The sequence below is a fragment of the Henckelia pumila genome, chromosome 3 (genome assembly GCF_033568475.1).
Source record: "Henckelia pumila isolate YLH828 chromosome 3, ASM3356847v2, whole genome shotgun sequence".
Lineage (NCBI taxonomy): Eukaryota > Viridiplantae > Streptophyta > Magnoliopsida > Lamiales > Gesneriaceae > Henckelia > Henckelia pumila.
Window position 1 is genome coordinate 96,692,738 of NC_133122.1, and position 17,057 is coordinate 96,709,794.

Sequence of the window (17,057 nt, forward strand, 5' to 3'; positions counted from 1 at the left end):
AGTTTGAGACTAGCATTTGCGATGCGGAGTACCACGTTTCATTGGTAGGGAACATGGAGATGTTCGAAGCATGCAAATGGATATTCATAGGATGAATAGTCGAACTACCCTATCCGGACTTTCCAAGTGGTTATCACTTATCGAGTGGATAAAGTCCGCGGTTTTGGTTGTACACCATTAGTCCTTACGACTTGAAACATCATGGAGACTCTATATGCTAGTACTGTGCTTTGACTCGTTTACCGACTCTGAAGGGGTCATCAGGTGTCGAGATTGGGTACAGTTACGACACATATAGGAGTCAATGCATTGTTGTCAAGGATTCACCACATACTTGCGAGTGTGGATATCCTATGCGATCTGAGGAGATATTAGTGTGACAAATCTCTGGCCAGAGTACTTGATGTGATTTAAGAAATGGTTTCTTAGTAGCACATGCGATGTCACTAATTTGATCTTCAAGATGCATTGCATAGTTATCGAATCTTGAGCGACTCTCGATATACCAATGGTTGTTGATTCGATCGGGATATATGGATGAAGGGACCGTACTGTACGCTAACCAAAATCTACTGGTTCTTGTAGGCACTATCAGTGATACCTAGGGAATCATGGGGCGATGTTGCTAGGCGCTTTACCATGATTCGTTGGGCAAGTCGGAAAGTGTTGTTCCGAGTCACAAGGAGTTGTGAGCCCACGGCTAGCTGTATCCCTGAACCATTGAGGGTCACACAGTGTAATGGAGTTTTAATCCCCGTTGAGATAGTTAAATTTAAAGAGTTAAATTTAATGAACTAAGGAGTTGGACTTCTTAAATAAGAGTAAGGGAGTAGGATTTCCTAAAATGACATAGGGATGGACATTTTTGGAAACCACTGAATTCGGATTCAGGAAAATTTATTTTGACTTTAAAACGTGCAGAAATGGTTTCTGTGCACATTGGTGAAATCGTTTCATCAATCGAGTCACGATGAATTTTATATTAATTTCTGAACGAGCGGGCTTTGCTTGTCGGGCCCCAGCTTATGACTAATGGGCCCTAAGGTGTTAGTGGCCTGCATTATAAATAAGTTATTTCAGTACAGAAATTACACACAACAGGTCATTATTTTGAGAGCAATTTTTCGAAAACCCTAGCCTCTCAAAACGGTTTTTGGCCGCCCCCTCCCTACTCTGTCGGAGAAAATTCCGGTCTGTGATTTTGAATCGCAGTAAGGAATAACGAATCAAATTCGTGTATTCTCTTCGCAGAAAACTTCTGATAGATTTTCTAGTGCAATCTATCAGAGGGATTAAACCTCTGTTCGTGGACCTGATTGAAGGCGTTCATCGGTTCCAGGGAGAGACAACAAGAGCAGAATTGTTCTGTTGGTGTCCATTAATCTCGTTGCGAGATTTGAGGTAAAATTTATTTAATTGTTATTTAAATTTTACACACACGTAATTCAATCGATGAACGGTTGATACCCATACCATGGAAACGTTCCATGAAAAATTTTAAACTTCCGCTGCACCGGGTATCAATCGTAATTGGTCTGGGAACTCGCCAGTTTTCAACACAAAGAATGAGAACAGCACAGCAAAGACAGAAGAGATATGCGAATGTACGACGACGGCCGTTATCTTTTGATCAGGGAGATAGAGTGTTTCTGAAGATTTCACCGTTCAGAGGCACCGTTCGATTTGGCAAACGAGGGAAATTATCTCCGAGGTATATTGGGCCGTATGAGATTCTCGAGAAGATAGGCAATCTAGCTTATCGACTCGCTCTTCCTATGTCTTTATCTGGAATACATGATGTCTTTCATATATCGATGTTGAGGAAGTACATATCTGATGCATCTCATGTGATTCGCTCCGATGAAGCTGAGTTGGATGACACTCTTAGCTATTTCGAGCAACCTATTCAGATTCTTGATAGGAAGACAAAGCAACTCCAAACAAAGACCATTCCATTGGTGAAGATTCAATGGAGTAGACACGGAGTTGAAGAAGCAATGTGGGAAGTCGAAGAAGATATGAAGCAACGATTTCCTTATCTATTTCACTGATGTGAGTTCTTATTCAGTTTTCAGTTATTCTTTATTATTATGAGCATGCGGACTGCATATCTATACTATTTATGAATTCGAGGACGAACTCATGTCTTAGTGGGGGAGAAATGTAAGGCCCCGGATTAATTAATATTAATGCGAATTTATTAAATTTTATTCCGAGTATATTTAATTTGGGAATATTTAGAGTTTTGATTTAAATTCTAATATTCTTAAATTATTTAGGATTGAAATTGAATGAAAATAAGGGCCGAGGACTAAATTGCAATTATTGAAGTCTTGAGGGACTAAAGTGCAATTTTGGTTGAAAGTTATCAGATTTTATTGCAAGACTCAGCATGTGCACGTGTAATTCCTTCTCAAATTCAGAAAATAAGAACAGAGCATCCGAGATCTTCTTGTTTTCTTTAGAATTTTGATCTTCAAATCCTTATATCTTTTGAACCGGTTATCCGATTTCGATTCCGTAAATTGTTCTGGAATCCTTACGATGAGGGATTCGATCTCATGTAAGTTTTATGTTGTGTTATTGGGATTTTGAAATTAGTATGGAGCAGATATCAGTTTTTTTAGTTATTGATTGTGTTCTTGCATGTGTATCGTTTCTATTTTCGAAACCGGATCAAAGTTGGATGATTGAATGGATTGGTTATGACTTCTAGCATGTATATCGATGAGTATAGCTGCTGATATGATGTTATGTGACTGAGTTTTATAAGATATATGCTGATATATGAATTTGAGTTACAAGTTTCGAAGTCGGGATTACGTCGGTTACCGATTTTGAATCGCTACGTCGTTTAATCGAGTTTTGGAACTGTTTTGATAGCCGATATTTGAGTTGAAGTTGTTGTTGAGATGTTTTGAATGTTATAGTATTTTTCTTATTCAGTTTCAGTTGAGTTTGAAGGCTAAACGACACAAGACGCCGACTTGAACTAACGAAGAAAGAGTTGAGGTTTGAAATGCGATTGATTGATGAATTCTTGATGGTTTTGACTCGTTTCTGAAATGATAGATTGATATGAAGTTTGATATATGTATTTTGATTATATCTCACAGATTTGAAGAGTTCAGAACCTTGATAAACGAAGGTTTAATGACGACATCGCGAAGTAGGGACTTTGAAACTCAAGAACGACTATTTTTGAGTTGGCCCGCAAAAACCACATACTTGTTTATGTTTTTTATTTGATTGTGATGTTGTCGATCCATCTCAGGTAGTGGATCTTTAAATTTGAGTTGATATGATGATATATTGAATTGATTCTATGCCAAGGTTGCTGTTAACCTTATTTGCGAGTCGGTTACGAACTCGTTAGATGGATATCCATGTCAAGATCAGTTATGAATCTTGATGGCCTCGAAGTTACGTGAATCAATTCGTATTTGAAGCATTTATGTACTTTATTTGTTGAGTCGAGTTTTAAATAGAGTCGATATGATTTATTTAACGCTTTCTATATGTTGGTTATACTGAGAATTGTATTTCACCGGAGTTTATCCGGCTGTTGTCTTGTTTTGTATGTGTGCATGATAACAGATGGGGCAGGAGCTAGTCATCGACGTCATTGATAGCTGGGAGAGAGTCTAGCACGTGAGGACTCGGGTTGTAGATGTATTTAGAAGCATGGTAGAACACTTAACATGATATGTTGGAAGAACTTTGAAACAAGTTGTGTAATCTTATGTTTTGAGTAGTTTGTGATCTAGTTGAAGTTGTAAAAGCTAGTTTATTATGCTCAAGACTTGATTTATGAGTATATGTATGTTTATAGAAGTTATATCATGTTAGTATCTTTGATTGATGTTGTATTGTGCCAAGATGCAAGCCTTGACAGCAAAAACTTTTATGCTAAATTTCTGGAAAATGTGCCGTGCTCGATCCGCAGAAGTTGAAGGATCTAGCCAGCCCTGATTTTTCCAAAATAGAGAAGCTGAAAAATGTGCCGTGCTCGATCCGCAGAAGTTGGCGGATCTAGCCAGGTACTATTCACAAAATTTTTTTTTTTTTTAGAATTATTCTTTTTGAGTATTTTTTTTATATATGATTAATTGGTTTTAATCATTAATTGCCCTAAGATGAGATTAGCAACCCGAGGTCCCCACAGTATGTGCCTCTGCCATGATAGTAACTCGCAAAAAATCACCTACGGGAATCCAAAAACGACCTCTGAACCTCACAATCCCATCTACTACTGAATACAGACCACTGTCTTTCTCCTCTTCTCTCTGTCTCCATTTTTCCAACTGCTCGTCAACTGCTTGAGAAATTCTGATACAGTCAAATAACGTAGTCTGCACTGACAAGGCTAACAATCTAGACATTACTGCTGTCTTGCTACTCAATGCATATGCGATGACATTAGCCTTACCCGGATGGTAACTAATGTCTCAATCGTAGTCTTTCATCAACTTTAACCATCTCCGCTGCCTCATGTTCAACTCTTTTTGGGTGAAGAAGTATTTGAGGCTTTTATGGTCGGTGAATATCTTACACTTCTCTCAAGAGAGATAGTGTCTCCAAATCCTGAGAGCGAACACCACTGCTGCTAACTCTAGATCATGAGTAGGGTAGTTCTTCTCATGCTCCTTCAACTGCCTAGAAGCATAAGAAATAACCCTATCTTGCTGCATAAGCACTGCCCCAAGTCCCAACTTGGAAGCATCAGTATAAACCGCAAAATCTCCTTGTCCTGATGGCATGGCTAACACTGGTGCCGACATAAGTGCCTCCTTCAACACATCAAAGCTCTCTTGGCACTTCGGGCTCCAAAAAAACTTATCATTCTTCTTAGTCAATGCTGTCATGGAAAAAACAATGGATGAAAAACCTTGATAAACTTCCTTTAGTATCCGGCCAAACCGAGAAAACTGCGAATCTCCAATGCGTTTCTTGGCACAAACCACTCCATCTGTAGTGACCCGTATCAAGAATTGACGATTAATGAGTAATTAATCATGTAATCATGTTTAGATTAAGTAAAACATGATTAAGGAAATTCCAAAAGGGTTAACGGAGTCCAGAAATGGATTCAGAACACTAAAAAATGGTGGGTAAGGTTCGAGGGGTTCGGACGCTCCGAACTTGGGTTCGGAGGATCCGAACATGGACGAAGCCAGGCTTCGGAGGCTCTGAAGGCTTCAAACGATCCGAAGTGGGTTCGGACGATCCAAACCATGACCAGCCAGCTGTCCTAAATATTATGTCATCGGTGACGTCATTCAGGGTAAGTTCGGACGACCCGAAGGGTGGCTTCGGACCATCCAAACAGTGTATCGGATAGGTGCATGGTTGCATGCAATTGTATTGACACGTGGTGGAGATCGGACGATCCGATGAGACGATCGGATGTCCCGAAGTAGTTCGGATGCTCCGAAGGCTAGTTTGGACGATCCGAACGTGTTCTATAAATATGAGGTCCGAGCTCCTCATTTGGTGCAAATTTCGAAATCCTCTCCTTCGCCCACGTGGCTCTATTTTAGGGCTTTTGGTACTCTTATTTTAGAGTTGGAGTAAGGAAAATATTCTAGGATAGTCAGAAAGTGTCTGACATAGTAGCGAAGCAGTGCTCGTGTAGTGGAGCAGTGCTCGAGGCTGTGGAGCTGCAGCAGGGGTGTGCCCTAGTTGCGGGATAGTCGCCATCAGTGGGCTGAAGACGGTCGCAGGTATAGCTATGGTCTCCTTAAATTATTTAGGAGTATGCAATAGCTTAGTTAAGGCTTTTAGAGCTTAAATAATGATGCATGGATATTTGCATTGTAGAGTTGATGATAGGCTGGGAACCTAGAGTGGGACTGCTAGGACTGCCTGTAGTAAGGTACGTAAGTACTGACCGAGATAGCCGGCATGATATATTTGCATTATGTTGCATGAGTATGTGCTATATGCTTTATCATGTTTTAGCATGTTTTACCGTCTTAGCACATATATGATTTTATGTGTGACTGCATCCGGAGAGATGTGAGTTATTGACAGTCTCCATAGGGAATTATGATCTCATTTTTTGACTCGAGTCAGGTATGACAGTTTCCATATGGGGCTTGTATCCTGTTTTGGTTTCGGGTCAGGATGGGGTTGGCTCAGCCCTGATATGGAGTATACGAGTACCCCGCGGAGTCACTCTCTAACCGGTACTGTATATTCTCGGAGCCATGAGCAAGTGTTTTCACTTGAGTTTAAAATCATCTGTGTGTGCATATTTGTATTTATATCATTGCTTTCATATTGATCTTAGAGCTCACGTCCATTCTTTTCTGTGTATCTGGACACCCCATTCGACGGGGCAGGTGTAGGTGCAGGGTGGAGCACCAGGAGCTTGGATTGGCCAGTGACCAGTGAAGATAGCGAGATTAGCTGTAGGTTTTGCCTTTAGAGTTTATTTATTCGATTGAGTTGCATAATCGAATTTATTTAACCGGTTGTATTCTGCCGGTCTGTTTTTATTTAAGTCTTCCGCAGTGATTTATTTAATGCATGTTCAATTATGCTCTTAACTCTGATTAGATAGCGGATCCGGGTAGGGTCGCTACACTTTTTAGTATCAGAGCATATGCATGCAAGATACTTGGGATATAGTACTGAGAATTTGGGTTATCCTTATAGGATGGATGAGACCTTGGAAGAGGTGATGATGCGACGATTAAGTTGCCCGAAGACTATCATCATCGGCAAGATTTCTAAAAAATTGGCTTATGGGAATCCAGCAAGTGCGGACAGGAGTGATGGATCATGTCCGAGTTTTCAAGATTTCTACTCAGGTGGATCCTAGTTTTGGATCGAGTACCGGATGCCAGAGGCAGTGGTATAGGATTGGTGGGGACTTACTTGATGCTTGCATCTGTACAGTCATTACCATGATGACACTACTATGAAGATTCTCCACTATTAGTTGGAGAGATTGTCATTAAACTCATACAGAACATAGTTTTGCCGGTATGCTTGTACCGATGCATTCGGTAGGCACACGGGAAAGTTCATGTTCAAAAGCATGATATGAATACAAGAAGAACGCTGATGGTAGATCGTGAGCAAAAAGGGTTGACTGACATGCACTGACGCAGAGCATAGCTGGTTAGCTATCACGACCCATTTCTCTAGAGTTCTTCGTAGGAGGACATGTAGAGAGACTTGGTCGGAAGTATGCTTGTATCGATGCGTGTGTCGATTAGAAGCTTCATGCTCAAGAAACGAAGACTAGTACGATGATTTAAATACTGTATCGTTGTAGTTGTAAACAGTATTTCAGTTGTAATGAATCATCATACTTTGGTTGTATCATTTCAAGTTAGATTGTACATTTCATTGTATTTTAAATACTGTATGTATTACATGAGATTGTAATAAAGAGAATTGCACATAACTTGAAATAAGTGATACATGTTTTATTTATCCAGCAATTCGTGAATGATTGCGAGTGATTTTGCTAGGATTGGCATTGTTTTAGTTGATTAGTGTTCAACTATGGTAACTCATGGGATTCGAGTGGGCCGACTGCGACAGTTTGACTTGTGGTTAGCCTAGGCATTTTCCTAGGATTGACCTAGTTAGTCGGTGGACTAAGTTAGTGCCAGCGATGAGTGGACTCATCTGGAGGCATTAAGGGTATTGTTTGGTTTAGAACGTTGGCTTCATTCTAAGTTGTTTCCTTAGAATAGTAGGCTGTCTGACCTTTGTTAGGTTGAGGCTTGTGATGATGGGTTTTCATCAGGATACCAGGTCCAATATATGCCGAGAGTTGTGGACTATGACCAGGACTAGACGTGATGGGGCGCGACCCTATGCCAGTATTACTCTGGGAGTCTTTGTACTTTAGAGGGTACCTGGGAGCCTTGTGCTTCAGGAGATGGCGGTGGGAAGGCTACTCAGTCTAGGGATTTGGTAGCAGTCACGACAGGGTATGACCTTGGATTAAGATATCAGGCTTAATATCGATGGTTCGATATTGTCTGGTGTGCCAGAGATATAGTTTGATTATTCTGCTGTAGAAACCAGTCATGGAGGGATTTCCTTGACAAGTGTGTACTCTGAGCATATAGGTTTTAACCTTTGGGTTACTGCTAGACGTGTGGGTCTAGTAGGTGGATGGATTTCTACCAGCGATAACTAGGGGTTGTCATCAGAGTTGTGGTTAGAATTTCCTTGTGATAGGAATTATCCAAGATATTGGATGGGATGTTGTTACGATACTTTGACTCGAATACGAGGACTACTCCATGATGATTGACTTCATCTGTGATAGATTATGTCAGACGCTAAGGATTGTACAAGAGCTATCTGAGATATGAGGGAAGCGTGGCATATACCCGTGAAGCCTTGGTGGTTGTCCAGGTGGGTTAACATGGTAAGCTACCTTAGTCTTAAATTGTTACACAATCTTAGCGAGGGATATGATCAGGAGAGTGTTTCCAAGATTGTGGAAATCTTTGGGATTCTTTAGTTATTCTTCTTGGACTTGACGAGCCGTGGTGTTCATTCTGAATGAACGAGGTAAGGATAGTGAGTCCAGTGGTTGCGCTAAGTACTGTCTGGTATTTTCAGAGGTTGAGCGTAGGATTTTCCATGGGATGGAAATAGACTTAGTTCATCTTGATGTTTGCCTTGGGAAAACAAGACAGCGATTAGTAGTGCTGATGTGGCACGGAATCTGTGCTAATGACTACTAGTGTCAATTGGCTAACTCTGTCAGAGTTAGATTGATTAAGTTCAGCATACGAGGTAGCTGTCAGTAGTGAGGCACGAGATTGTGTCGATAGACTACAAATAGCTATTTACTGGTTATTGATAAGTGTATTTTATACACTTAATTTAGTTATGATTTTAATTGTTAAATATTTGTTTCGAGCAGATTTATGTGGGTATTTTAGTGTTTTTGTGCTTTCAGATACTTATTGGATTTTATTTGGAAAAGAGAGGAAAAGAAGAAATTGAGAAAGAAAATAAAAGGTAGAAATTGAAGAAGAAAAATGAGGAATTAAAAGAAAGGAAGAAAGAAAAGGAAGAGAAGAAACGTACAGATAGAAGAGAGAATGAATAGTGATGGGCTTTTCAAATGGGCCTAAGGATAGCATTAAAAGAAGCGCTAAAGAGGATGGGAGAAGAGCTATCTCGCTTCAAGAGAAAGAAATCCAGAAGCTTATGTGCGCCCGCGTGAGTCCTGGGGCGGGCGCTCGTCGCGAAATCTGAAATTGGGAATTTTTTATCGGAAGGGAAATTTTAATATTTTATGGGCTTTTTGATGGGCTTTTTGAGGACGATATAAAAAAGAGATTTCTGAGTGCAATTACAGGAGAGAGCCATCACAACACACAATTACATCAGAGATTTGATCGTGATTTGAAGAAGAATTTCTGGAGCTTAATCTGAAGAACAAAGACGGAGTTCGATAGACCGGACCCGGCATCGAAGACGGATTTGTTTCCTTTCTCTTTTATTTATTTAATTTTGAATATGTCTGGATTTTTAACATGTTTTGTTTTATTCAGAATTTTATTATGAACTAATTTTTTATATTCTAGAGGTCGGATGGAACCTGGTGTAGATGCTTTCATGAATTCTTGATTTTATTGGATTGAGTTTCTTCTAGATTAATTGTTTTTTCTAGAATTGATTGTCTTTTCAATTATCTGATCAATAATTTATTTGTTATATTTATTTGAAATCTGGCACTCGGGAGAGGAGATTTTGAATAGGACCATTAGAAAATACACTGTTAATTATTTATATTGCTCGGGAGAGTGTATAGTTTTTACAGAGCTTTTAAAAAGAACATTGTTTTGAATTGATCACTGCAAGTAGATTCTTAATAGGGATATTGGAATTGAATTGTAGTTGATATATTTTATTCGGCACTCGGGAGAGGGAATAATACACTTAAGTGTTCTTGGCTATTAATTGACTGGAATTCATGAAGATTAATTAATTAGGATTGATTGTTGTTGAAACCTGGTGAAATCTATACCTCAAGATCATTATTCTCTGATTGATTTTTATCTGAAAGTTGTGTGCGTGCTTATCAAAAACATCCTGATTATTTATTTTTCGGCAAAATTCTCAAAGTTTGATTTTCTAGATAAAGTTTGGACTATTTTAATTACAAGCACTGAATATTTTCAAATTACTCCCTGTGGGATCGATATCTGATTTAATCACTATATTAAAACTTGACACTCGTACGCTTGCGAGAAATTTTCACAACAAGTTTTTGGCGCCGTTGCCGGGGAGTAAATTTTGATTATTTTTTAGTCTTGTTACCAATTAGTCTAGATTTTAATTTACAGTTTTATTTATTTTATTTTAAGTTACTAATTAATTTCTTCTTATTTTTAATTGCAGTTTATGCGACGATCTCAAAGTGCGAATTCCTTACTGTTTGATCCGGAGATCGAGCGCACTGCACGTGCTTTGATAAGAGCGAGAAGAGAAGAAATCAATAGAATGGCTGAAGAAAATCAAGCTCCCGTGGTGCCAATTAGAGATCACTTCAGGCCAGTAATCCAGGCTCATTACTCTGGAATAGCTCGTGGAACTATCAATGCAAACAATTTTGAGCTGAAGCCGGCCTTAATCAACATGGTTCAATCGAACCAATTTAATGGGAGCGCCACTGCTGATCCTCACTTACACTTACGCACCTTCTTAGAAATTACTGATACGGTAAAAATTAATGGTGTGTCTGAGGATATTATATGCTTACGCTTGTTTCCATTCTCTCTCAGGAATCAAGCCAGAAGTTGGTTGCAATCTCTGCCGCTTGGAAGTATCACTACTTGGGAGGGGATGGCAGAAAAATTTCTTGCGAAATATTTTCCACCTGCCAAAACCACCCAACTGAAGATAGAGATCAACACATTCAGGCAGATGAACTCTGAACAGCTCTACAAGGCGTGGGAAAGGTATAAAGAATTACTTAGACGTTGTCCTAACCACAATTTTGTAGATTGGGAACAGATTGAGTGGTTTTACAATGGACTGAATGCGCCTACGAGAATGAATGTGGATTCTACGGCTGGAGGTAATATATTTGCGAAGGATCATGTTCAAGCTTATGATATGTTGGAGGAGATGACGGTCAATAGTTTCCAATGGCCATCTGAGCGTATAGGAGTAAAGAAGCCAGCTAGAGTGTATGCTGTGGATCCTCTAACGTCTATCACTGCTCAATTATCTGCACTGACTACACAGGTAGCTTCTTTGAATAAGATTCATGTTGTAGATACATGCCATAGAGGAAGTTAATTATATTTCTCCTAATGGCTACCGAGGTTATGGAGCTTACAGAGGTAACCCTGTCCCTAATACTTACCATCCTAGCTTGCGTAATTATGAAAATTTTTCGTATGCTAACAATAAAAATGTGTTGAATCCTCCGGGGTTCAATACAAATAAGCATGAGGGTAAGCAGTCTTTGGAGGATGTGGTTAGTACTTTTGTGCAGGAATCAGGTAAGAGGATGGCGAGAACTGAGTCTCGCCTCGATAGCTTGGAGACGCACATGGCCAACATGGGCACGGTGTTGCAATCCATGGAGACTAGTATTGGGCAGTTGGCGAAGGCACTGAAAGACAACAACTGCGGCCAGTTCCCTAGCAATACTGAGGTAAATCCTAAGGAGCAGTGCAATGCTATCACGTTGAAGAGTGGGAATCAAGTAGATAGAGAAGAGTGCCAACCTGAGAGAAAGATGCCTGAAAAAGCTGTAGTTGAAGAAAAGAAAGTCGAAGAGAAGGAGCTTAAAACTGAGCCGAAACCGATGTACAAGCCTCCACTTCCCTACCCGCAGAGGTTCAAGAAGAAAGCTTTAGATGAGCAGTTTTCCAAATTTTTGGAGATTTTCAAGAAGATTCATATCAACCTCCCCTTTGCTGATGTTTTGGAGCAAATGCCGAACTATGAAAAATTCATCAAAGAGGTGATGTCCAAGAAGAGGAGGCTGCTAGAGAACGAGGTGGTGAATCTAACGGAAGAGTGCAGTGCGGTGCTCCAAAATAAGATGCCACAAAAGCTTAAGGATTCAGGGAGTTTTACTATTCCTTGTTCAATTGGTTCTTCTCATTTTCATAATGCACTTTGCGATTTAGGATCTAGCATTAATCTCATGCCTTTGTCTGTTTTCAGGAGCTTAGGACTTGGTGAGTTGAAGCCCACAATGATCGCGTTGTAGTTGGCTGATCGATCTATCACATATCCGCTTGGAATCATTGAAGATGTTCTGGTAAAAGTAGATAAATTTATTTTTCCTGCGGATTTTGTTGTGCTAGATATAGAGGAGGATGCAAATATGCCCCCAGCGCATCCTCCATGCAGTCTTCTCTTACCAATAACACACCATGCTCGAGCAGTCCAGCTACTTATCTGTGCTTAATCTTGCGCAATCGAGCTCAATTCAGCACCTTCTTCCATGCGCAAATAGCTCCCGTCTGCGCCTCCCCATTGCTCATCTGCACTTCACCATGCGAAACATTGCAGCCTCGTGATCTCCTATAGCGCATCTATCCTAGCACTTTACAGCCCACAATCCTAGCATGAAATCAAACCAAGCTTACACATTGAGCAATCGCCTATCCGAAGCATGCCATGCCATGGATTTGTGTTTCTTCTACCAATATTGTCTTGACTGATTGTTTCGGGTTTCATTTGCATCATCTCTTATGGCGTGCATGTATTATTTTCAGGTTCATTTGGATGTTCATGTGGTGATTCTCAACCATTTTAACCATGGCATTGCGGCTGTGAAACTATTTTACATGAATATGATTTTGGTTACATCGAGTCCTGATGCTCGGTGTCAAAGGTACGTGTCCCTTGTTCTTTTTATTGTTTTTAAATCATTAGGGATAATGATTATATTAAGTTTGGGGGGATGAATCATTTTGTGCAATGATTTAGTTGATTAGTGTTATTGTGCTTAATAGATAAAATTTTATTTTTTGTTGAAGTTTATTTGTTGTTTTTGTGAAGTTTTGAGTTGAACATAAGTCAAGAAAGAAATGGATGCATGGCTGATGAAAATATTTTTTGTGCTATAACTGAAATCCATGATTGTCTACCTATCTGACAAATATTTTTGAGAAAATGGAACCAATTAGATGAACAATCTCTTATATACTCTGTGATTAATACTTGAATCTGATTTTTGAGACATACAGACATAGATATGATTAAGGCATTGTTTGAGATTTTGGGCCTGATTTTCATTGAAATAATTTTATCTTAGTCGCTTATTTGAGCCTACACGTATATTAGTACATTGAGGTACAAAAATCTGAAATTTTTGTGATAATCATTGTTTACTGCTGATGATTATCTTTTCTGCACTGATTGAAATTTGTATGAATTAATCGTGGATTGAGACTTGTCTAGAACTAGTTCGAACACTATTCGAGGCAATATGGGCAAAGCTGAGATTAGGAATGATTTAGGCGATTTTTCTGAATTTGTTTGAGCCTTTCAAGCTACCTGTTAATATTTTATCCCTAGTACCTTATTTGAGCTTTATTGAAAATCGAATGGCATGCGTGTAAACGTGTGATTAAACCCCCATTCGTCATTATTTCAAGGTCCTACATTGACTACCTGAATAGCCTATACACTATTTCCTACCTTTAAGGGAGTAATTTGAATACTAAAATGTTTTATGCTCCTAGTTTTATTTGTTATAAAAAAGATTGGTGTGGTGGTGAATTGAAAAGAAAAAATGAAAAAGGTAGTAGAAAAAAAATGATGAAAGTTGAAAAGAGTTGTGAAAGAAGATGAAGTTGAGAAAAAATTAATGAAGTGAATTGAAGAGAAAAAGTGTGAAATTGTGAATGAAAAAGGAGTCGTAATTAGAGTTTGATAAATATGAATTACTCCTTATTTGAATTCTTATCATTCGTTTGTAGCCATGAGCCAGACCTTACATTATGAGCCAATTAAGTCCTATTGATCGAGTCTCAGTTGCCCAATATACTAGTGGAGAAGAGTTGCGAGAATTTAGCTTATGGACTGTTGATTGATACTTTTAATGATTATGAATTTTGATCTAAACACGCACACACTATTATTCTTGGCATTAACCTTATTATGAGTGTTTTTGATTTATATCCTATATTTGATCCTATGCTATCCTTGAAAAGTCCTCATGATCTATGAATGTATGAATTGAACTTGGATAAGGGTGTTTTCAACGTGAGTTGCGGAGATTGTGAGTTTATGCGGTTATTTTGGTTATGGATAAAACTTTAATGTGTTAGTAGGTTGGATGAGATTGGATTTGAAATTTTTTTTGAATTCATTGCTAAGGTCATTGCTCCATAATATTTCTTGACTATTCTTGTTGGTTTTTGAGAGAATGAGTTTTTGAAGTTATTTGTTTTGAATAGTTTTGCTCGGGACTAGCAAAAGTCTAAGTTTGGGGGTATTTGATAAGTGTATTTTATACACTTAATTTAGTTATGATTTTAATTGTTAAATATTTGTTTCGAGTAGATTTATGTGGGTATTTTAGTATTTTTGTGCTTGCAGATACTTATTGGATTTTATTTGGAAAAGAGAGGAAAAGAAGAAATTGAGAAAGAAATTAAAAGGTAGAAATTGAAGAAGAAAAATGAGGAATTAAAAGAAAGGAAGAAAGAAAAGGAAGAGAAGAAACGTACAGATAGAAGAGAGAATGAATAGTGATAGGCTTTTCAAATGGGCCTAAGGATAGCGATAAAAGAAGCGCTAAAGAGGATGAGAGAAGAGCTATCGCGCTTCAAGAGAAAGAAATCCAGAAGCTTATGCGCACCCGCGTGAGTCCTGGAGCGGGCGCTCGTCACGAAATCTAAAATTGGGAATTTTTTATCGGAAGGGAAATTTTAATATTTTATGGGCTTTTTGATGGGCTTTTTGAGGACGATATAAAAAAGATATTTCTGAGTGAAATTACAGGAGAGAGCCGTCACAACACACAATTACATCAGAGATTTGATTGTGATTTGAAGAAGAATTTCTGGAGCATAATCTGAAGAACAAAGACGGAGTTCGATAGACCGGATACGGCATCGAAGACGGATTTGTTTCCTTTCTCTTTTATTTATTTAATTCTGAATATGTCTGGATTTTTGAACATGTTTTGTTTTATTCAGAATTTTATTATGAACTAATTTTTTATAGTCTAGAGGTTGGATGGAACCTGGTGTAGATGCTTTCATGAATTTTTGATTTTACTGGATTGAGTTTCTTCTAGATTAATTGTTTTTTTCTAGAATTGATTGTCTTTTCAATTATCTGATCAATAATTGATTTGTTATATTTATTTAAAATCTGGCACTCGGGAGAGGAGATTTTGAATAGGACCATTAGAAAATACACTGTTAATTATTTATATTGATCGAGAGAGTGTATAATTTTAACAGAGCTTTTAAAAAGAACATTGTTTTGAATTGATCACTGCAAGTAGATTCTTAATAGGGATATTGGAATTGAATTGTAGTTGATATATTTTATTCGGCACTCGGGAGAGGAAATAATACACTTAAGTGTTCTTGGCTATTAATTGACTTGAATTCATGAAGATTAATTAATTAGGATTGATTGTTGTTGAAACCAGGTGAAATCTATACCTCTAGACCATTATTCTCTGATTGATTTTTATCTGAAAGTTGTGTGCGTGCTTATCAAAAACATCGTGATTATTTATTTTTCGGCAAAATTCTCAAAGTTTGATTTTATAGATAAAGTTTGGACTATTTTAATTACAAGCACTGAATATTTTCAAATTACTCCATGTGGGATCGATATCTGATTTAATCACTATATTAAAACTTGACACTCGTACGCTTGCGAGGAATTTTCACAACAGTTATCAATCATGAGTGTGTTGAAACCAAAGCGATTTTGGTATCCAAATGTTTGGAAATAGTTCTTCATGGCAGCTGAGTCATGGTTATTGATTGAGCCACGTAGGTTTAAATGATCAGTGGTTGTCTGATCGAATGAGCGCGAATATCAGTAGTTCAACAAGATCGATAGGGTAAATCCAATCAGTGATGATTTGGATAAAGCAATCGAAGAATACTTGTTGTAGTATTTTGTCGCTTAGTGCTTAGGAGATGAGTACTTGGTACAGTCTCAGAGCATTCGACAATTTGGATGATTTAGAATCTCTAGGTTTTCCAGAGACGAATCTATTGAAAGATTGCAATTGACTTGTATGGTCAGGAAATGATCATTTTGTTGTTTCATGTGGGAATTGCCCATTAAACAACAATAGTGAAGAGTGTCAACCGGACATTTCAATGAAGTGTTCCTGTGAGGACATCTATGTATACCGTTGTGTTTGGATCCGACGAGTAGTTGGAAATGCTAATGAACATTAGCAAGGGAACATCAGTTGTCTGATCTATGTGACATTAGCTGGGATCTAATTCTCGAGATCCAGCAGGTTGTGTCACTAATCTTCCAACGAGTGATGTGCGATATGTGACTGAGATAGTCAAGGATCGACTTAGTAGCCAACAAGGTTTGCCTTTGGGGTCGAAGATTTCGCAAGATCGTGACGGATCGAGTTTGTTCTTTCGAGTCAGTGAGTCACATCTATGCAAACTGTTTGTCAAAGATATTGCGTTGTAGCAATAAACGACAATCAGAGACGCATTGTGTGACAAGTTACTTCGAGCACAAGTATTTCCCAAGATTGACTAGGGAATCGACGAGTTAGATCATTCAGTGCTGAGACTGATGCGTTCGGCAAGGGAGTGATTTGACTATTGAGAATTCGTTGGGATTTAGTTCTAGGATCAGTATGTTCAACCTTGGGAGGTTGGTATGAGCTGATGGTATTATCAGAGACTCTGAGTTGAGTTATACCAGGTGCAATGACTGTCGAGTTTCGAGATGGAATAGGAAGCGTTTCCATATGTCTGTGCACTGTGGAATGTCCCAGTCGAGCATATTGGTGGGAGCTTGCCTTAGTCTTGATGAGTGTATAGTGATTGCGAGTATGTATAACTATCAGGAGGATGTCCAACAATTGAGATTCA